The 23766-nt window shown below is 49.7% G+C and overlaps 1 protein-coding gene and 1 pseudogene across 1 annotated transcript in view; both read left to right on the forward strand.

Moving 5' to 3' along the window:
- The window catches only part of PDE4D (phosphodiesterase 4D), a 1320537-nt gene that overhangs the window by 154487 nt on the left and 1142284 nt on the right, over nucleotides 1-23766 (forward strand). The window lies entirely within an intron of this gene.
- LOC137559760 (uncharacterized) lies at nucleotides 8697-9365 on the forward strand (annotated as a pseudogene).

Raw genomic sequence — 23766 nt, forward strand, 5'->3', positions numbered from 1 at the left:
TACCTGTTCTGTTTAGTGAACCCGCCACTGTATACCTGTTCTGTTTAGTGAACCCGCCACTGCATACCTGTTCTGTTCAGTGAACCCGCCACTGTATACCTGTTCAGTGAACCCGCCACTGCATACCTGTTGTGTTCAGTGAACCTGCCACTGCATACCTGTTGTGTTCAGTGAACCTGCCACTGCATACCTGTTCTGTGAACCCGCCACTGTATACCTGTTCTGTTCAGTGAACCCACCGCATCAGTGCGCATACCTGTGCAGTTAAGTGAACCCACCTACCTACGTGAGTGCATGCAGTGTGATATACCACTCCGTGCATACCCGATATGGACAAAACAGGTAGAGGAAGAGGTAGTGCCAGAGCCAGAGGAAGGCCACCCGGCAGGTCTGCGCGAGGTCGTGTAAATGTAATTTCGTGTGGACCTGGCCCACAGTACAGTGCTCGGAAGAAGGCACGTCCCATCACCTCCCAAGATTGTCAGGACGTGGTTGAGTATTTAGCGACACAGAACACCTCATCTTGCTCAGCCACCAGCGCTACTACTAGCACCACTTCCGCTGCATTTGACACTTCGCAAGAATTATTTAGTGGTGAAATCACTGATGCACAGCCATTGTTGTTACAGCCAGATGAATTTTCACCAGCTCATATGTCTGAGTTACGCGGCAACACTATGTATGTAACGTGTCAGGAGGATGAAGGACCTACTGATGGTGCAAGTTTGGATTTGTCTGAGGCAAGCGAAGCTGGGCAGGATGACTACGATGATGACGGTAATAGGGATCCTCTGTATGTTCCCAATAGAGGAGATGAAGAGGGGGACAGTTCAGAGGGGGAGTCAGAGAGTAGTAGGAGGAGAGAAGTTGCTGAAAGAAGCTGGGGCAGCTCTTCGTCAGAAACAGCTGGTGGCAGAGTCCGGCACCATGTATCGCCACCAATGTACAGCCAGCCAACTTGCCCTTCAGCATCAGCTGCTGAGGTCCCCATAGTGCCCACATCCCAGGGTGGCTCAGCGGTGTTGAAATTTTTTAATGTGTGTGCCTCAGATCGGACCAAAGCCATCTGTTCGCTCTGCCAATAAAAATTGAGCCGTGGAAAGGCCAACACTCACGTAGGGACAAGTGCCTTACGAAGGCACCTGGAGAAAAGGCACAAACAGCAATGGGATGGCCACCTGAGCAAAAGCAGCAGCAGCACACAAAAGCAAAGCCACCCTCCTTCTCCTCTTCCTCCTCCATCAGGTGCATTATCTGCTTCTGACGCTTTCTCCCTTCCACCTTCACAGGCACCCTCCTCCACTCCGCCTCTGCCCTTGAGCGGTTCCTGCTCCTCTGCCCACAGCAGCAGTCAGGTGTCCGTGAAGGAAATGTTTGAGCGGAAGAAGCCAATTTCGGCCAGTCACCCCCTTGCCCGGCGTCTGACAGCTGGCGTGGCGGAACTGTTAGCTCGGCAGCTGTTACCATACCGGCTGGTGGACTCTGAGGCCTTCCGTAAATTTGTGGCCATCGGAACACCGCAGTGGAAGATGCCAGGCCGCACTTATTTTTCGAGAAAGGCCATACCCCAACTGCACCGTGAAGTTGAGAGGCAAGTGGTGTCATCTCTTGCGAAGAGCGTTGGGTCAAGGGTACACCTGACCACGGATGCCTGGTCTGCCAAGCACGGGCAGGGCCGCTACATTACCTACACAGCCCATTGGGTGAACCTGGTGGTGAACGATGGCAAGCAGGGCGCAGCGGACCAAATTGTGACACCTCCACGGCTTGCAGGCAGGCCTCCTGCCACCTCCTCTCCTCCTGCTACATGCTCTTCGCTGTCCTCCTCCTCCTTGGCTGAGTGGCAGTTCTCCTCTCCAGCTACACAGCCCCAGCTCCGCAGGGCCTATGCTGCATGCCAGGTAAGACGGTGTCACGCCATCTTAGACATGTCTTGTCTCAAAGCGGAGAGTCACACTGGAGAAGCTCTCCTGGCTGCTCTTAAGAAACAGGTGGATGAGTGGCTGACCCCGCACCACCTGGAGATAGGCAACGTGGTGTGCGACAACTGCAGCAATCTGCTTGCCGCTTTGCATATGGGGAAGCTGACACACATACCCTGCATGGCACATGTCATGAATCTAGTGGTTCAAAGATTTGTGGCAAAGTACCCTGGCTTAGCGAATGTCCTGAAGCAGGCCAGTAAGTTCTGTGGGCATTTGAGGCGGTCTTACACAGCCATGGCACGCTTTGCGGAAATTCAGCGCAAAAACAACATGCCGGTGAGACGCCTCATTTGCGATAGCCCGACTCGCTGGAACTCGACCCTGCTCATGTTCTCCCGCCTGCTAGAACAGAAGAAAGCCGTGACCCACTACCTCTACAACTACAGTAGAATGAAACAGTCTGGGAAGATGGGGATGTTCTGGCCCGACAACTGGACACTGATGGAAAATGCATGCAGGCTCATGCGGCCGTTTGAGGAGGTGACCAACCTGGTGAGCCGCAGTGAGGGCACCATCAGCGACTTAATTCCCTACGCTTACTTCTTGGAGCGTGCTGTGCGTAGAGTGGCGGATGAAGCTGTGAATGAGCGTGACCAGGAACCGTTACGGCAGGAACAGGCATGGGACCAATTTTCATCAGACCCAGCTGTTTCCTCAACACCTGCGGCAGCACAGAGGGGGGAGGAGGAGGAAGAAGAGAAGTCGTGTGCAGAAGACGAGTCAGACTCAGAGGATGATGAGCAAGGTGTTTCTTTGGGGGAGGAGGAGGAGGAGGAGGAGGAGGGGACAGCGGCAGGAGAACAACCTCAGCAGGCATCGCAAGGGGCTTGTGCTGCTCAACCTTCCCGTGGTATTGTTCGCGGCTGGGGGGAGGAGGTTGACTTACCTGACGTCACTGAGGAAGAGCAAGAGGAGATGGAGGGTACTGCATCCGACTTTGTGCAGATGTCGTCTTTTATGCTGTCCTGCCTGTTGAGGGACCCCCGTATAAAAAACCTCAAGGGGAATGACCTGTACTGGATGGCCACACTACTAGACCCTCGGTACAGGCACAAAGTGGCGGACCTGTTACCAACTCACCGGAAGGTGGAAAGGATGCAGCACATGCAGAACCAGCTGTCAACTATGCTTTACAATGCCTTTAAGGGTGATGTGACGGCACAACGCCCGCAAGGTACCACTGCCACTAATCCTCCTCCCGTGTCCACGCAGTCAAAGACAGGACGCTCCAGCGATCTCATGGTGATGTCGGACATGCGGACGTTCTTTAGTCCAACGCCTCGCCGTAGCCCTTCCGGATCCACCCTCCACCAACGCCTGGAACGGCAGGTAGCCGACTACCTGGCCTTAAGTGTGGATGTAGACACTGCTGTGAACAGCGATGAGGAACCCTTGAACTACTGGGTGCGCAGGCTTGACCTGTGGCCAGAGCTGTCCCAATTTGCCATCCAACTTCTCTCCTGCCCTGCCGCAAGCGTCCTGTCAGAAAGGACCTTCAGCGCAGCTGGAGGCATTGTCACAGAGAAGAGAAGTCGCCTAAGTCACAAAAGTGTTAAGTACCTCACCTTTATCAAAATGAATGAGGCATGGATCCCGGAGGGCTGCTGCCCGCCCCAAGACTAAGTCAGTCCCCGCACACACAGCATCTCTGCCTGCACGCCGTGTGACTGGCTGCCTGGCCCGCCCCAAGAAGACTAAGTCGCTCCCAGTCCCTCCACACAGCATGTCTGCCTGCAGGCCGCTTGACTACCTTCTCCGCCACCACCAACAGGGTCCGGGACTCCAGGCGGATTGCTGAATTTTTTAGGCCGCTGCTAGCAGCGGCCGCTGTAATAATTTTTCTGGTGCGTGTACATGACTGCCTAAATTTTCTGGCTGCACTGCGGGCAGCTGCAACAACAAAAGAAAAGGCATGTACATGCGCCCATTCCCCTTCGTGATCATTACCTTGCCGTGGTGAAGGGGCTTGCGTATCACAATGAAGCAATGACCGGCGCCTAGATGAGTGTCTCGGGGGGCACACCCACGATAATAAGGTCGTTGCCTCATTGTGGTCAGACCAAATTTGATCAGCTGGACAGTCACTGTTCTGTCATTCAGCTACATCAGCCAGGCGACCATATGGGCTGTAAAGCCACCAAAACCTGCACTCTCGCCATGGTGCGCACCAGTCCAGCACGGCCGTCACTACACAAACAGCTGTTTGCGGTGCGTTACACGGTGAGTTTGGTGTGTCAGTGTGAAGCAGTACCTTAATTACACTACCTGATTGATGTATACACATGCAAGATGTTTGAAAGCACTTTAGGCCTGTCATTTAGCATTCAATGTGATTTCTGCCCTTAAAACGCTGCTTTGCGTCAAATCCAGATTTTTCCCCGGGACTTTTGGCATGTATCCCACTCCGCCATGCCCCCCTCCAGGTGTTAGACCCCTTGAAACATCTTTTCCATCACTTTTGTGGCCAGCATAATTATTTTTTTTTTCAAAGTTCGCATCCCCATTGAAGTCTATTGCGGTTCGCGAACTTTAACGCAAACCGAACCTTCCGCGGAAGTTCGCGAACCAGGTTCGCGAACCTAAAATCGGAGGTTCGGCCCAACTCTAATGATATATTTAACTGACATTTTTTATCGTAACAACCAATGTTTTATATAGGAAAATCATGACGATTAACAAGGTTGCCCAAGCTTTCGCATCCCACTGTAGCTTAATCTCACTAATATTATAAATGCAAAGGTTTGGAAGTTTGTTTTTTAACTTTTATCCCCATAACCAAAAAGTGGGCGGAGACAAATACAAATTTCACTGGGAAAATGTAAACTGCAGCCATTCTTACACTGTTAATTGCAGGGTTCTCAAACTTTGCACAGTTGGTCACTGGGTGACTGGGATTAATATTAAGAACATTGGGTGGAGCCTACAAAAGCCAATCAAAATTCACCTATTGATTTTCAAGGGGAATATTTAATTGCTGCCATTCTTGCACTGTTAATGGCACAAGCCTCAAACCTGGTCATTGGGTGACTGTGGTTCAAATTCAGAAAGGGGGTGGAGCCACAAAGAAACAATCAGATTTGTTTATTTTCAGTGCACATTATTGATGCCAAACACGGCAAAGCTCAAAAACTTGGACATTGAGTAATTGAGTAATTGTGTGTTAGGGTTAGAAAAAGTGGGCGGAGCCAGCACCAGCCAAATACATACCTGGGCAACGCTGGGCCATCAGCTAGTGATTATTGGTGCTCCCCTCCGCTCTGGCCGGCATCCCTGCTGTAATGACATCATCAAGCCGCGACCCGGGACTTAGCGTCAGTACGAGCCGAGAAGCCAGCGAGGCGGAGTTGTGTACAGCTGCTCGTCACTGGAGCCTGGGAGATGAGTAAAGGCTGCCATCAATACGGAGGCCACCTGGCCACCCAGGGGGGACTATACCAAAGTGCCCACAGCAGCGATCCGGCTGCCTGACCCCCCCAAACACAGCTCCCCCTTGCATGTAAAATGCCTGGTCCTTAAGGTGGGGTAGGCAGCCGGTCCCGAAGGGGTTAAGTAGCTTGAGGTGTCCCCAAGTTTTAGTTAGCTAGAGATGACCCCAGCTGAAAGGAAGATCTCATCAGTGAAATGCAGAGAGCCGGGTAAGTGACCTCTCATTTACACTCTGCTCGGGACTCTGTATAGGGAAGGAAAGAGGGAGGCACTGGGGGAGGCGAGTGAGCCGCCTTTTCATCATCAGATGCCTGTAGGCACAAGCCTATAGTGCCTAACACTTTGTGTATGTGGACATAACTTTAGCTAATGCAATTACAGTAACCTTAGAAACCTTTCCGCAGTTTGTTTTGTCTCTTTTCATACATAAGAATCACAAGCAAGACAAATGTTTTTTAGCCGTTGTCATAACACTTGGAATATGACGCCGTAGGGCTGCTCGATTTCCAGTGGTTTCTGAATTATTATCTACTTACTAACAATCCAGCTTTCCTCGCCCTGTGGACCTGTGAGTAATTTCCCTGCAGGGAAAGCACACGGCTTGCCTGCAGAAACATCTCACTAGACCATGCATGGTTTGTGTTTATCTCCTCATCTCTTCTCAAGCACTTTCTTTTGTCAGCTCATTCACACTGAGTAAGGGAATCGTTTCCCAGCAGAAAGCCAACAATGTTCTGAAGTAAAACAAACCAGGACCTTCGTGATTAAAAGGAACCTGATTTTATGGTTATTTTATACATATATGATTATACATAATCACTACCATATTGTAAATAATCTTGCAAAGTTGTATTAATGTGCAAAAGTTTGTTATTGTTAATAGTTTGCATGCATGTAGGAAGCAATGGATTTACAATTTTTTTTCAATAGAGCATCAAAAAAGAGGCAGGATAGGTTTAGATGACTAAGCATCTTAAAGCGGAACTGAAGATTTCAAAAAAACAAAGAGTTTCACTTACCTGTAGCTTCTGCCAACCCCTGCAGCCGTCCTGTGCTCACAATGTTTCCAAACGATCCTCCGTTCCTCGGGCATGGCTCACTTTTCTTCACGCCAACTTCTAAGTCGACATCCACTGCGTGGCCCCAGGCCAAATATAATTACAGGAGAAAATCAAGCCAGTGTCTGAGGCGCCACTATATTCGGCCTGAGGAAGTGGGCTGAGACCCACGAAATGCGTTGCCAAGTGCACATTAAACGTATGTTACAAATTATTTGAACGTGTCATCATTGAGGTAAGCCACCTCAAACTTTTTTAAATTTTTGTTGCTTTTAACATAGTTTTATCAAACCCTGGGCACCTCTTAGGGCTGGATTTACCAAAAGGCACTCTAGGCACGTGCTTACAGGCGTCTGATGATAGAAAGGCGGCTCATTCTGCTCCTTGAGTCCTTCCACCCTCATTCCCTATGCAACTTAATACTGAGGGTACTTCTGGCTACCTAATACTAAGACACCTGTAGTTGCCCTTGACGGGCAAGGGAAGTAAGGGAGAAATGACAGCTGGGCCAGACAACACACTTGTGGTGCGTTTCAGCAGGGGTATGTAGGCTCATGGAGGGAAAAGCCAGAAGAAATGAGTGACCACCACTCACAGAACTATAAAAGTACAAAACTTTATTGGTCAGAATTAGCATAACCCCAAAAACTGGTAACCCTCCCTCAAAAAACCTCCCCCCATTAAAAACTGCACAGGGTATCACTGCAGGAGCGCTCCTCACCACACACACCACAACCACACCACACTCATACACCACACATACAATCTAGATCGGCCGATCTATACAGATTGCAATTGTGTGGGAGAAGTGGGAATTCCTGGCTGTCCAAACTCCCCTTATATGCCACCAGGGCTCTTCTCATGATAGGTGACTCCAGATATGGAAAGGCACATTCATCTCTCTCACATCAAGGATGACACACTGCCCAAATACTTGTGACAATTTGTCTTCTGTTCTGCCGAGCTGCCTATTGCCAGCCAATCAATGTAGCTGTGATCACAACAATTCTGTTCCGCTTGGCGGTGGCAAACCCAGTCACTTCCAATTGAGAAAGTCCTCCAATGTCCGCTCAGCGGTGGTAAATGATGTTACCTTTCCTTCAGATGTAACAGAAGAGCGCTCACTGATCTCGCTGTGGCACACAGGTACCTGGTGTAAACGGCGGTGGATGATGCCAGACTCTCAAACCACGTGTGTGATGGGGAGGGTCTTGCTATCCCCATGCAGCTATCCACGCCCACATACGAATTACGCCCACATCGCGTGGGCTTTTTAAGTGTGATGATGCTGTGGATATGGGCGTTTCTCTCTCTCTTAAGCATTCCCTAAGCAACCAAGCCTTGTTTTGGCCAGCAACCAGGAACCATGCCTTACTTTGATTCCCACAGTCCTCCACACCTCAGAGACTTAATTCCTCATTATCTTTTCTTCCCAATCAGGACATTCATGTCATAATATAACTGCAGAAGGCAGGTGGACCTGCCTTCCCCATCATTTTTGGGTGAACTAACTTTTTGATGGACCTGTGGACCGGATAAATTTTTGTACTAGAATTCATGGAGGGAAAAGTCTAGGGTGCCAGGACATCTGTGCCTATAGGCTCATGTGGTGTAAATCCAGGCCTGACACCTTTTTCTCCCCCCTTGACTAACCCTAAGACCCTAACTGGTGTTGCCTAACATCGCCCCACTGGTGGTGCCTAACCCTAAGACCCCCCTGGTGGTGCCTAACCCTAACCGCCCCTGCACAAATCCACTTCCCAACGTCTAACCCTAACCGCTCCCCCTTGCACAAACCCCTTTCCTGAAGCCTAACCCTAAGGGCCCTTTTACACTTAATCCGCTGTGTTTTGCATGCGTTTGCGTTAGTACCAGTGGTGCTCAAATACCCCTTTTTAAAATTCGAGTTTGGTCGAATTCGAATAGTAAATTATTCGAGGTCAGTCAAATATTCGAGTCGAATAATTTTTACTATTCGATTCGACCTCGGACTTCGAGCTCACTATTCGAGTCGGTATTCGAGCTCATTATTCGAGCTGACTATTCGAATTGGCCTTAAATAGCTTCCAACACTTGTTTTGAGGGTGAATGATGCAAGAAACATCTTTTTTTCCAAGTAACAACAGCAAGTGATTATGTGGGGATGTTCCTTTAAAAAAAAAAGGTGGAAAGAGAAGTTGTGTCCAGAATTTTGTTCAGTACTGTATATACTTCTTCTTCTTCTTCTTCTTATTTATCTTCTATATCTTCTTCTTCTTCTTCTATATCTTCTTCTATATCTTCTTCTTCTATATCTTCTTCTATATCTTCTTCTTCTTCTTCTATATTGTCTTCTTCTTCTTCTTCTTCTTCTTCATCTTCTTCTTCTTCTTCATTTTCTTCATCTTCTTCATCATCATCTTCTTCTTCATCTTCTTCATCTTCTTCTTCTTCATCTTCTTCTTCTTCATCTTCTTCATCTTCTTCTTCATCCTCTTCATCTTCTTCTTCTTCATCTTCTTCTTCTTCTTCTTCATCTTCTTCTTCTTCTTCTTCATCTTCTTCTTCTTCTTCTTCATCTTCTTCATCTTCTTCATCTTCTTCTTCTTCATCTTCTCCATCTTCTTCTTCTTCATCTTCTTCATCTTCTTCTTCTTGATCTTCTTCATCTTCTTCTTCATCTTCTTCATCTTCTTCTTCTTCATCTTCTTCTTCTTCTTCTTCTTCATCATCTTCTTCATCTTCTTCATCTTCTTCTTCTTCTTCTTCATCTTCTTCTTCATCTTCTCCATCTTCTTCTTCTTCATCTTCTTCATCTTCTTCATCTTCTTCTTCTTGATCTTCTTGATCTTCTTCATCTTCTTCTTCTTCTTCTTCTTCTTCTTCTTCTTCTTCTTCATCTTCTTCTTCTTCTCCTTCTTCTCCTTCTTCTTCATCTTCTTCTTCTTCTCCTTCTTCTTCTTCTCCTTCTTTTTCTATATCGTCTTCTTCTTTTTCACTTATTTCTCTTTCCAAATTTTTTTTTTAAAGAAATGCAGCTATTTTTGAGCGTAACAAATAGCTGGTGGCGCACGCATGTTGGAAGCGCCATTGTATGTGCTCCCTGGCAGTGGAAACACACAGACAGCAGGAGGTAAATTCAGCAGCAGGAGGAGGAGGATGAGTGTGTGGCAGCAGGCAGTCAATGAGGCAGGCAGCGTGACATAATAGCCCCGGTACCTAGCGGTGATACCAGGGCTGTAAATAAACACAGCAGGCAGGAGGTCCCAGACAGCGGTCGTGCAGCCCACATCGTGTCCAATACACAACTGGGACAACACAGTTTTCAACCCGGGCACCTCTGAAAAATTAAACCTTTTTTTTTTGTTTTATGGTTTTTTGGTTTTGTTTGTAAAACAAATTACACAGATATATAGCTATTTTTTGACGTAATAGCTGGTGGCAGAGTGGCAGCAGAATTTAATTCTGTGTACCCTGGCAGTGGGACACACAGACAGACAGCAGCAGCAGGAGGAATGGAGGAGTAATGTGAGCAGCTATTGTTTGACGTAATAGCTGGTGGCAGAGTGGCAGCAGAATGTAATTCTGTGTACCCTGGCAGTGGGAAACACAAACAGACAGCAGCAGCAGCAGGAGGAATGGAGGAGTAGTGTGAGTGTGGCAGCAGGCAGGCAGCGTGACATAATAGCCCTGGTACCTAGCGGGTGATACCAGGGCTGTAAATAAACACAACAGGAGGTCCCAGGCAGCGGTCGTGCAGCCCACATGGTGTCCAATACACAACTGGGACAACACAGTTTTCAACCCGGGCACCTCTGAAAAATTAAACTTTTTTTTTTTTTATGGTTTTTTGGTTTTGTTTGTAAAACAAATTACACAGATATATAGCTATTTTTTGACGTAATAGCTGGTGGCAGAGTGGCAGCAGAATTTAATTCTGTGTACCCTGGCAGTGGGAAACACAGACCGACAGCAGCAGCAGCAGCAGGAGGAATGGAGGAGTAATGTGAGCAGCTATTGTTTGACGTAATAGCTGGTGGCAGAGTGGCAGCAGAATGTAATTCTGTGTACCCTGGCAGTGGGAAACACAGACAGACAGCAGCAGCAGCAGGAGGAATGGAGGAGTAGTGTGAGTGTGGCAGCAGGCAGGCAGCGTGACATAATAGCCCTGGTACCTAGCGGGTGATACCAGGGCTGTAAATAAACACAACAGGAGGTCCCAGACAGCGGTCGTGCAGCCCACATCGTGTCCAATACACAACTGGGACAACACAGTTTTCAACCCGGGCACCTCTGAAAAATTAAACCTTTTTTTTTTTTATGGTTTTTTTGTTTTGTTTGTAAAACAAATTACACAGATATATAGCTATTTTTTGACGTAATAGCTGGTGGCAGAGTGGCAGCAGAATTTAATTCTGTGTACCCTGGCAGTGGGAAACACAGACCGACAGCAGCAGCAGCAGGAGGAATGGAGGAGTAGTGTGAGTGTGGCAGCAGGCAGGCAGCGTGACATAATAGCCCTGGTACCTAGCGGGTGATACCAGGGCTGTAAATAAACACAACAGGAGGTCCCAGACAGCGGTCGTGCAGCCCACTTCGTGTCCAATACACAACTGGGACAACACAGTTTTCAACCCGGGCACCTCTGAAAAATTAAACCTTTTTTTTTTTTTAATGGTTTTTTGGTTTTGGTTTTACAACCAATTACACAGATATAGCTATTTTTTGACGTAATAGCTGGTGGCAGAGTGGCAGCAGAATGTAATTCTGTGTACCCTGGCAGTGGGAAACACAGGCAGACAGCAGCAGCAGCAGGAGGAATGGAGGAGTAGTGTGAGTGTGGCAGCAGGCAGGCAGCGTGACATAATAGCCCTGGTACCTAGCGGGTGATACCAGGGCTGTAAATAAACACAACAGGAGGTCCCAGACAGCGGTCGTGCAGCCCACATCGTGTCCAATACACAACTGGGACAACACAGTTTTCAACCCGGGCACCTCTGAAAAATTAAACCTTTTTTTTTTTTTTATGGTTTTGTAGTTTTGGTTTTACAACCAATTACACAGATATAGCTATTTTTTGACGTAATAGCTGGTGGCAGAGTGGCAGCAGAATGTAAATCTGTGTACCCTGGCAGTGGGAAACACAGACAGACAGCAGAAGGGCAGTACACAGCAGCCCACTGTAGTTGTAAAATGTGTGGCTGCAGGCGACGTAATAGTTAAAGTGAACCAGGCTGGCTTAGTGAGCAGGAGCCAGGAGGTGGTAAAGGGTGGTAAGGCACATTAACGATGGTTCTAAGTTCCGGCAGCCAGTTCATGTCCCCCTCTCGCCGACAACAGGGGACAGGAACTCGCCTTCCACCCACGCCTGGTTCATCTTGAGAAACGTCAGTCTGTCCACAGACTTGTGAGACAGACGTGAGCGTTTCTCGGTGACCACGCCACCAGCTGCACTGAAGCAGCGCTCGGACAGCACGCTGGAAGGGGGGCAGGACAGCACTTCCAGGGCGTACTGCGCCAGCTCGCTCCAGATCTCCAGGCGCTTGACCCAATACTCCATGGGATCAACAGGGGCATCGCTGTCAAGCCCGCTGTAGGACCCCTTGTAGTCAGCCACCATGCGGGTCAGGCGCTGGCTGTGACCGGTGGAGGATGCTGCTGCATGCACCTCCTCTCTAGTCACTGCTGCCGGAGCCTCTACAGTCCTGTAGAGCTCGTGGCTGAGAGACAGCAGGTCTGTGGGGCGCTTGCTGCTGGATGCAGGCACCTGCTGCTGCCACTGTGCTGGCTGCTGGACAGTGGGGGTGGAAGGCTGGGGGAAGGCTTCCTGCAAGCGCTCAACAAGGGCCTGCTGCAAGCTCCTTATTTGTTGCGCTGGGTCTCCTCCTGCAGGCGGCAGGAACTGGCTCAACTTCCCCTTGAGGCGTGGGTCCAACATCATGCTGATCCAGATGTCCTCCCTCTGCTTCATCTGGATCACCCTGGGGTCCTTGCGCAGGCACGCCAGCATGTGCGCTGCCATTGGGAGGAGGCGGGCCACGTGTGCTGGCACATCGATGGCAGTGCTGTCCTCCTCCTCTGCCTCGTCAGCCTCATCCTCTCTCCACCCCCGCACCAACTCAGCTGCGCTGTGCTGCTCCCCCTCATCAGCAGCAAGGTCAGGGACCTCCACCAAGTCCTCCTCCTCCTCCCCCTCAGAGGTGGACTGTGCATGTGCAGCTGCTTGCCGCTCCTGCTGGTCCAAGGCTGCCGCTCCCTGTTCCAGCAAAGCATCGAGGGCCCTGTTCAGCAGACAAACCAGGGGCACCCACTCGCAGACCATAGCATGGTCCCTGCTCACCATGTTAGTGGCCTGCAGAAAGGGAGCCAGCACTAAGCACACCTGCTGCATGTGCCTCCAGTCATCATCGGGGACGATGGACGGGATGTTGCTGGTCTTGTCCCTTCTCTGAGCGGTGGAAACAGTGGCCAGGGCAAGGTACTGGTTGACAGCGTGCTTCTGTTCAACCAGACGCTCCAACATCGCCAGGGTGGAGTTCCAGCGAGTCGGAACGTCAAGGATCAGCCGATGGCGTGGCAGCTCCAGCTCCTTTTGCACGTCTTCCAGGCTCGCACAGGCTGCAGCCGAGCGCCGGAAGTGACGCACAACGTTCCTTGCCGTTTCCAGCAGTTCTCCCATCCCCTGGTAGGTGCGCAAGAACTTCTGCACCACCAGGTTCAGCACGTGGGCAAGACAGGGGATGTGGGTCAGGTTTCCCCTGTCTATTGCGGCAACCAGATTGGCCCCATTGTCGGCCACCACCTCTCCGACTCTGAGGCCTCTGGGGGTCAGCCAAATCCTCTCCTGCTCCTGGAGTTTGGCCAACACATGGGTTGCCGTCAGCTTGGTCTTCCCAAGGCTGACCAAGTGCAGCAGCGCTTGGCAGTGGCGGGCCTTCACGCTGCTGCTGAGGCGGGGGGTTTGGCCAGGTGTGCCGGAGGATGGCAGAGGATCGCAGGAACCTGCTGCAGTTCCCCTGACCCTGCGGGGTGGCACCACCCACTGTGTTGCTGCTGCTGCTGTGCCCGCTGCTGCTCTCCCATCCTCACCCCCTTCCACCAAGCTGACCCAGTGGACAGTGAAGGACAGGTAGCGGCCTGTCCCGAAGCGGCTGCTCCAGGAGTCCATGGTGACGTGGACCCTTTCACCAACCGCGTGCTCCAGCCCTCGCTCCACATTGGCCATCACAAAGCGGTGCAGTGCAGGAATGGCCTTGCGGGCGAAGAAGTGTCTGCTGGGGAGCTGCCAGTCTGGGGCTGCGCAAGCAAGCAGCGCACGAATGTCGCTCCCCTCCTGCACGAGCGTGTACGGCAGGAGTTGGGAGCACATGGCCCGTGCCAGCAAGCCGTTCAGCTGCCGCACGCGACGGCTGCTGGGAGGCAGAGCCCTAACCACCCCCTGGAAGGACTCGCTCAAAAGGCTCTGGCGTGGCCTTTTGCTGGCACGGGAATCAGCAGACACAGCAGAGGAGGCCACTGAGGACTGGCTGCCAGAACAGGCCTCAGTGTCGGCGGCAGGAGTTGCAGAGGGGGGAGGAGCAGTGCGTTTCCGCACTCCTGCTGGTGCTGCTGGAGGAGCAGGAGGGCGGGTGGCTGCTGTTGCTGCTGCTGCTGAAGGCTGTGCAGTGATGGGTGTGGTGCCACTGCCAGCACCAGATGCCTTCAGCCTCTGGAACTCCTCATGCTGGTGGAAATGTTTCGCAGCAAGGTGGTTGATGAGCGAGCTGGTGCTGAACTTTAAGGGGTCTGCACCTCTGCTCAACTTCCGCTGACAGTGGTTGCAAGTGGCGTACTTGCTGTCCACAGTGGGCATGGTGAAAAAGCGCCAGATTGGTGACAAAAACAACCCCCTACGGCATGGAACCGCTGCTGCCTGTCTCCCTGTGGTGGTTGGGGGGGGGGGCTTGGGTGCGGCTGGTGGTGGTACTGGCAGATGCTGCTGCTGCTGCTGCTGAGCCTGAGACACCAGCAGGCTGGGGGACCTGCCTACTGCTGCCAATGCTTGCAATGATGCGCCTCCTTGCAAGGCCCACAAGCGCATCCTCCTCCTCCTCCTCAGAGCTGCTGATGACGACATCCCTTGGAGCTGGTGGCACCCAGTCTCTGTCTGTCACCGTGTCATCATCATCCTCCCCCTCCTGAAACATGTCCTGCTGGGATGATGACCCCCCAAACTCCTCTCCTGATGCATGGACGGGCTGCTTGACTGTCGCCACAGTCTTGCTGTCCAATCCCTCATCCCCCAAAGTGCCCATCAGCATCTCCTCCTCAAGATCGCCAACAACAGCAGACAATTTACTCATGATGCCTGGGGTCAAAAGACTGCTGAATGACAAGTCGGCGAGTGACGGTGAACTGGCCTCCTCCCCAGGCCCTGCTGGGCGGCTGCTGCGAACAGGGGTGGTGGTGGTGGTGAGGGTGGAGGCCTCGGATGCAGAGCTGATGGCGGGCTGCTCATCCTCCGTCATCAGTTGCACCACAGTGTCTGCATCCTTTTCCTCAATGGGACGTTTCCGACCCGGCTGGAGGAAAATCGGAGCAGGTGCTACACGCTGCTGCTGCTGTGTCTCTGCAGCGTGAGTTGCAGATGCTCCTGCTGGGCGGCGCCTAAGGCATCCACGGCCAGTGGCTATAGGAGGAATGTTAGCCACTGACGCTGCTGCTGCGGAACTGTGCATGGTGGCGCGGCCGCGCCCGCGGCTTGCCACAATGCTGCTCCCTCTCCTCCTGATTCCCTTGCTGCCCTTCCCCTTGCCCAAACCGCGCTGGCTGCCACTTCCAGACATAACTATTCAGAAGGAAATAGAGTGTGTGTACAGTACACAGACAGTGAGTGCACGCACACGCAGGAGCTAGTAGCCTATGAACAGTGACAGTGAGTGTCCTAGTACAGTTACAGTATATAACTATTCAGAAGGAAATAAGAGTGTGTGTACACTACAGTACACAGACAGTGCACTGCACGCACACGCAGGAGCTAGTAGCCTATGAACAGTGACAGTGAGTGTCCTAGTACAGTTACAGTATATAACTATTCAGAAGGAAATAGAGTGTGTGTACACTACAGTACACAGACAGTGAGTGCACGCACACGCAGGAGCTAGTAGCCTATGAACAGTGTCAGTGAGTGAGTGTCCTAGTACAGTTACAGTATATAACTATTCAGAAGGAAATAGAGTGTGTGTGTACAGTACACAGACAGTGAGTGCACTGCACGCACACGCAGGAGCTAGTAGCCTATGAACAGTGACAGTGAGTGTCCTAGTACAGTTACAGTATATAACTATTCAGAAGGAAATAGAGTGTGTGTACACTACAGTACACAGACAGTGAGTGCACGCACACGCAGGAGCTAGTAGCCTATGAACAGTGTCAGTGAGTGAGTGTCCTAGTACAGTTACAGTATATAACTATTCAGAAGGAAATAGAGTGTGTGTGTACAGTACACAGACAGTGAGTGCACTGCACGCACACGCAGGAGCTAGTAGCCTATGAACAGTGACAGTGAGTGTCCTAGTACAGTTACAGTATATAACTATTCAGAAGGAAATAGAGTGTGTGTACACTACAGTACACAGACAGTGAGTGCACGCACACGCAGGAGCTAGTAGCCTATGAACAGTGTCAGTGAGTGAGTGTCCTAGTACAGTTACAGTATATAACTATTCAGAAGGAAATAGAGTGTGTGTGTACAGTACACAGACAGTGAGTGCACTGCACGCACACGCAGGAGCTAGTAGCCTATGAACAGTGACTGAGTGAGTGTCCTAGTACAGTTACAGTATATAACTACAATACAAAATACAATCAATCAGTACTAAAGGACAGCAGAAATACTGGTATAGATGAGAAATAAACAGAGGACAGGAGAGAACAGCTGCCCACACAGGCAAGGCCCTGAGGCCTAAAGCTGTAAGCCTGCAGCAGCTGTCTGAGTCTCTCTCTATGTAACACAAAAGCTACTAACTAAAATACAATGTCTATCTAACTAACAACAATATAGGTGTATATAGGAGGTGTATGTGAGCAAAAACGCTAGGTAAATGACCACAATAAAGCTCTTGCTAAGCCAACGCACAAAGGAGCAGATCTCTCTCTGTGCAAAGTCAGGCAAGGACGGAGAAACACAACATGGCGGCTGCTATTTATAGGGTAGGGGCTGGCCAGGGTCCCCCTCAGTGATTGGCTGCCGTCAGAGGGCCTGGGAGCCCTCTGATTGGCTCTAAGGACATCAATCTGGGCTATGACGCTATTCGAGCTCGGTATTCGAGCTCGAATAGCGCTGTTAGCTCGAATAGCGCGAATAGTGAATGGGCTATTCGAGTTCACTCGAATAGCCCATTCGAATAGCTCCAGCTATTCGGAGCTCGAATACCTTGCTCGAATAGCTGAAAAAGAGCTCGAATATTCGAGCTACTCGAATATTCGAGCTCTGCTGAGCACCACTGGTTAGTACACGTTACTATGCGTTTATTCCCCAAATGTAATAGAAAACCTATTTGTTACAATCTCCACACGCTGGCATCCGCAAAAAAAAAATACAGTACTCTTTCTTGCGCATGCCAGCATGTTGGGATTGTAAGAAATAGGTTTTCTATTTCATTTGGAAAAAAACGCGGACTAACGCGTACTAACGCAAGTGCATGCCAAACTCAGTGGATTAAGTGTAAGGGCCCATTCACACTTAAAAGTGCAAAACACCAGCTTCCAGGAATGATTTTTTCCGCGGAAAAATCACTGGACCCTGCAGCGATTTTTCCGCGATCGCGTTTAGCACTTCTATAGCACTGAAACGCGATTGCCGGTGAAATTGCCTGAAAATGGTGCAGGCTACACGTTTGCATTTGGCGATTTTGTGTTAATCGCCGGTGATTAACGCAAATCGCCCAAGTAAGAACGGGCCCATAGGGTATTATAGCAATAGCGCTTGAGCGTTTTGACGAAATTGCCGGCAAAATGCTCTAGTGTGAATGGTCCCTAAAATGAGCCTAACAGTCCCTCCCCTGCACAAACCCCCTTCTCACCACCGAACCCCAACCACCACCCCGCGCACAAAAAAACTGGAAAAAAAAACACAGCAAAAAAACAATAATTACTGGCCGCAGCATTGTTGGTGCCAGCTTGCTGATATTTTCAATTAAAGTCTATGGCGGCGCCCGATTGGTCCTGAAGCCGCATGCGCCCAATTTGCCTGATACCATTTTGACTGTGTAATAAAATATAGTTTACTAGCCGTCCTACTAGTAGGACCGCCCCTGGGGGCAGGGCGCTACCTCTTCTTCTTGCTTGGACTGGTCCCTTCTTCTTGCTTGGACCAGCCCTGAGGGCAGGGCGCTACTTCTTCTTCTTCTTGCTTGGACCGGCCCCTTCTTCTTCCTTGGACCGGCCCTGGGGGCAGGGCGCTACTTCTTCTTCTTGCTCGGTCCGGCCCCTTCTTCTTGCTTGGACCGGCCCTGAGGGCAGGGCGCTACTTCTTCTTCTTGCTTGAAGGTTGAGGCACTTACTCTATTATATATATAGATATTTTTTTACATGGCCTCCCCACATACGTCTATTTATTTGCTCTTTTCTTTACTACGTTTACATCTTTGCCTTGAGATTTAAATGCAGGTCGTCTGTTACACAGCCTGTAAGCAAAATAACGTTTGTTAGAAATGTGTGTACTGCTTGCTAGATATGGTACATTGCACTTTATGGACAAACATTATTTCAAATGCGATTGGATTTTTGATATAGACGTGTATTACCCATATTAGACACTTATAACACCAGCTGTGCAAAGTTGCCTTTGCTAATCAGTAAAATAACTTACTCGTGTATTCGCTTGTTAGTTAAATGTAGTCATTGTTTGTTCGCTGTGCAGGTACCTGAGCGATGAGAAAATGTTTCTCCCCCAGTCGTTTTAATGGCTTCAGACAAATACTCAACAGAGCGCAGTGACCTTTATGTGTCTCCTTCAATGACATTAGTTAGGCAGTTTACAATAAACACACCTTGTCTGTATGTAGCTGAAGAACTATTGCCTGGTCTAATGAATGTAATTCATCGTGATGGTTCAGCCTGGTACAAAACATAATATAATGACAGGTAAACAACAAGCCAGTCACAGGCACAATGCAAATTATCTTAAGTGCACAGAAAACATTGTGAAAGCCGTCTACGTAAGACAGATGATCAGCCAATTGCTTAATGCACACTTGCAGTTTGGGACAAAACCATGTGCTGTGAAGGGGTGGGGGGGTAAAGTGAGAACTGACCATACTTGTTTCAACCTCTGGGAATAAGTAAAGGTTTAAGTACCTGCAGCAAAAAAAGTAGTCCCAAATGCAGGGGCGTAACTATAAATCACTGGGCCCCCCTGTGAAACCTTGGATGGCACCCCCCAATAACTGAACCAATATTATTTAATGGGCTAGTGCACACTTGAATGTGCTTTCCCCATGCAGATAAAAACAGACAGCAGTGAAGCATGCATGTTCTCTACCAATTACATTAGCGTCTGTATGTATGTGGTAAAACGTGCATGTTTTCACACATACAGACACAAATGGTGTACAGAAAACCGACAGACGAGTGTGCTCCCAGCCTCAGCTTATTACACTCACTCTGTCCATCTCAGATGGAGCAGAACTATCTCTGCAGACTTCTCCAGCATCACTACAGTACACAGCCAGTGGCGGCGCCACGCTGGGGCTTACCCAGGCTTCAGCCCCAGCTGTCAACTTATCAGCCTCCCCTAAAGCCCCCCCACGGGCTGCAACCGCCGCAAGTTCGTACTTGCGGTTCAGAGGAAAAATAAGGAGGAGGACTGTCTGGAGGAGGGCTGGCCTGGCTGTCAGTGTCAAATCAAAGTCACTCACCTCACACCGCCTTAGCCCGGGTAACATACAGAGACGCAGCCACGCAGGCACAGAGCGACCCGCAAGGGAATGTTCCTGGCGTATAAATTTGTGTCACATGATGACGTCTGTCACGTGATACGCACGCAGTGTGCAGCGCGCTCCCTTCGCCTGACCCGCCCGCCCAGCTTCAGAGAGGCCTGCCGCTCCGACGGCCGTTGACAGCAGGCCAGCAGCAAAGTGGGGACTCTGCAGCCAGACACACCACCAGACCAGTTGCGTCACTCTGCTCACTACCAGCCAGCACTCACACGGAAAGCACGCACAAACGTCCAAGGACTGGACAGCCATTGACAGAAAGCTCAGCAGCAGCAGGAGGAAGACTCAAGGTGGGTGGGCAGCCTGAGCCAAGCCAACTGCCAACTTGAATTGTTTTTTTTTTTACATGCAATGCTGGCACCAGCCAGGCCTGAGTTGCCCTGGGACCCCCAGCACACCAACACCAGCCAGGCCTGAGGTCTTCAGCCCAGCCCCCCACCACCACCAGCCAGGCCTGTGCTGCCTTGGGGCCCCCAGCCCACCACCACAAGCAAGGCCTGAGCCTGAGGCCTTCAGCCGAGGCCTCCACCACCAGTCAGGCCTGAGCTGCCCTGGGGCCCCTAGCCCACCACCACCAGCCAGGTCTGAGGCCTTCCGCCCAGCCCACCACCAGCCAGGCCTGAGCTACCCTGGGGCCCCCAGCCCACCACCACCAGCCAGGCCTGAGGCATCCAGCCCACCACCAGCCAGGCCTTAGCTGCCCTGGGGCCCCCAGCCCACCACCACCAGCCAGGTCTGAGCTGCCCTGGGGCCCCCAGCCCACCACCACCAGCCAGGCCTGAGCCAGAGGCCTTCTGCCCAGCCCACCACCAGCCAGGCCTGAGCTGCCCTGAGGCCCCCAGCCCACCACCACCAGCCAGGCCTGAGCCTGAGGCATTCCGCCCAGCCCACCACCAGCCAGGCCTGAGCAGCCCTGAAGCAGCCAGCCCACCACCAGCCAGCCAGCCAAGCGTGAGCCTGAGGCCTTCCGCCCAGCGCACAAACAGCCAGGCCTGAGCTGCCCTGGGGCCCCCAGCCCACCACCACCACCAGCCAGGCCTGAGGCCTCCAGCCCACCACAAGCCAGGCCTTAGCTGCCCCGGGGCCCCCAGTCCACCACCACCAGCCTGATTACATATACTGGGGACAGCTATATGCCTGGCTACATATACTGGGGACATCTATACACCTGGCTACTTATAATGGGGACACTGGCTGTCTGTCATTATGTGCATTTACTGGTGAAAGGCTGTCTGTCTGTCATTATGTGCATTAACTAGTGAAACGCTGTCTCTCATTACATGCATTTACTAGTGAAACGCTGTCAGCAACAACATGGGAGCTGAATGCTATGTCTGGCGGTGTCTGGAATGCGAGGTAACCCTTTATGTGAACATCAACCAATGGATGCAGATATGCAAATTCCCACACATTTCCCAATGATCTATCTGGGAAAACTTAAGTTAGCTACTGATTGAGATGAAGTTCAAAATAACTAACAATTAACGTATCTGTATGTTTTTGGGTTGTGAGAGGAAAGTAGAGTGCCCAGATGATACCCACAAAGACATGGGGAGAACATCGAAATTCTGTGCAGAGTCCTGCAGAATACACTGATTGGGATTCCAACTGGGAATCCTGCACTGCAAGGCAAGTGTGTGATCCACTGTACCACCATGCCACATATAATCATAGTGGCTAGGAGAGTGCGATTGCTCTGAGCTGTGCAATATCACCTGGCAGACTCCACACCACAGACTCTACTCCTAATATGAACTGAAGTCAAGGCCTTGTACTGTGGAGCATTTTAACAATGAAGACTAGTGATGGTCATGTCTAGGAGAATGCATGTGATTTGTTTGACCGGCTGATAGATTTGCAGTGCTCTGATTTGCTATGATCACATTCTGCTTTAGCACATGATCATGACTAGCAAATGAAAGACTTCGGGCCGGTTCACACTCAGCGATTTGCTTGCGATCGCGTTTGGCTCCGCAATCGCGATTTATGGGCAAAATCTCCTGATTTAGAATGATTTGCGCTTGTGATTCCCATTCAATAAAATGAGAATCACTGCACAATTGCCCCCGAAACGCGGCCTCAAGTGCGTTTGCGATTGATCGAAATCGCAAATGCTGCTGTGTGAATGTATCCATAGGAATACATTAGTAGCAGTGCTTTGCTGATCGCCGGCGATCAGCAAAGCACTGAAAAATCACCCAGTGTAAACTAGCCCTTACATACAGTATCTGTCACCTGACCAAACTGAGCACATGAGTCCTCCTAGACCAGTGATGGCTAACCTTGGCACTCCAGCTGTGACAAAAGTACAAATCCCATCATTCCTCTTCCTCCCCAAGTTATGCTTAGAGCTGTATGTAGAGCAGGGGTCTCAAACTCAATTTACCTGGGGGCCGCAGGAGGCAAAGTCAGGATGAGGCTGGGCCGCATAAGGAATTTCACAATCGCGGTGCATCGCCGCCTCTGCCCGCCCCTCTCACTCTTCCTTCACAGAGAGGGGTGGGGAGAGGCAGCGATCCGTGCGGCGATTGATGTCTGGAGGGGCAGAGCTGAAGCTGAAAGCTGTGCCCCTTCTAGGAAATGCCGGCGGATTGCCCCCCGGGCGATTTGGGGGCTCTGCAGCCCTCGTTAGCGGCGGGGATGCGGCGGATTACTTGGGAGCACTGAAGCGAACTATAAGGAAGCCTTTGCTGGCGAGGGCCACAAAATATTGTATCGAGGGCCACAAATGGCCCGCGGGCCGCAAGTTTGAGACCCCTGATGTAGAGTATTGCAATGTCTCAGGGCAGTGTTCCCCAACCCTGTCCTCAGGGCCCACCAACGGTGCATATTTTGTGGAAATCCACAGAGGTAGTTAATCAGCTCTGCTGAGACACTAATGACCTCACCTGTGAATGTTTGTGGTTTTCTGCAAAACATACACTGTTGGTGGGCCTTGAGGACAGGGTTGAGGAACTCTGCCTCAGGGGACTTGTAGTTCCACCACAGTTGGAGTGCCAAGGTTAGCCATCACTGTCCTAGACCATCACTAGTGAAGAATGCTTTCTTGTTAGCTGCCAAAACGACATAAACTGTTTACTTTATGGCTTTTGTGTCTCTTATGATGACCACACTCTCATCAACCTCTTTGTGATTTGACCAATCAATATTATAAATCACTTGCCTGGATCGCTCAGAAGTTGCAGACAGTATACCAAACAAATGTCTTAGACTGAAGGAGGACTTTGTCCAGAAATACAATAGAAATCTATCACAACATTCTGGACTGCCTGACGTTTTACTGCTCAATAGATTCTACAGTCATCAATCTCACCGGTGATGTGATTGAGACTTTCCAATATGCCAGTAACTCAGTTCGATTTGTTTATTTTGCCTGCAACCTATTGGACATTATTGATAAATTACAAAGATATCTACGCATGCTTTCAGGTGGGCTGAATATATTTATAGCTTATCAAATCTAAAGTTTTGTACTGAAATTAAAGAGACACTGAAGCGAAAAAAAATATATGATATAATGAATTGGTTGTGTACTATGAATAATTACTAGAAGATTAGCAGCAAAGAAAATATTCTCATATTTTTATTTTCAGGTATATAGTGTTTTTTCAAACATTGCATCATTCTCTAATATGTGCAGATTACACAACACTCAGCATTCAAAATGATTCTTTCAGAGCAGTCTGTGAACTAATGACCTCTCCTCTGGCAGAGGAAAAGTAAAAAATTAACTAACAGTTCAGATAATAAAAGTGAGAAAACAGCCCTCTCCACGACTTTGAAAGTCGTAGAGCTTAATTTCTTTTTTGTATAGAGATAACAACTGAAGTTTCTTAAATCTCCCTGTACTGGAAACAATTAGACTGATGTATCTGATCTTAATGTTTTATTTCTTAGCTGTACTACACATACAAATCATAATATCATAATTTTTTTTTTCGCTTCAGTGTCTCTTTAAATCTTTATTGTACGATTAGCTCTATAATTGTCCTGGGATTAGTGGTGAGCAAGAATTTCGCACAGTTGAAATCTTGCATCTTAATTTGCAAATGCAATGCAAAATTCAGAGAAGATATATATATATATATATATAATTGTTTTATAAAGTGCCAACATATTCCGTGTCGCTGTACAAAGTAAGAAGCAAACATGGGGTACATAATGCAGACAATGGTGTACACTAATATACAAGATACATAATTAGTGACAAAATACAAAAAATGATACAGCATACAGAATACAAAATACAGAAGTGGTAATGACAGTGATAAAAGTAACATGATGAATAAAATGTATAATGATTTCCAAGACACAAAAGGGGGAGAGAGCCCTGCCCTTGCG

This window comes from Hyperolius riggenbachi, chromosome 1 (genome assembly GCF_040937935.1).
Source record: "Hyperolius riggenbachi isolate aHypRig1 chromosome 1, aHypRig1.pri, whole genome shotgun sequence".
Classification (NCBI taxonomy): Eukaryota; Metazoa; Chordata; class Amphibia; order Anura; family Hyperoliidae; genus Hyperolius; species Hyperolius riggenbachi.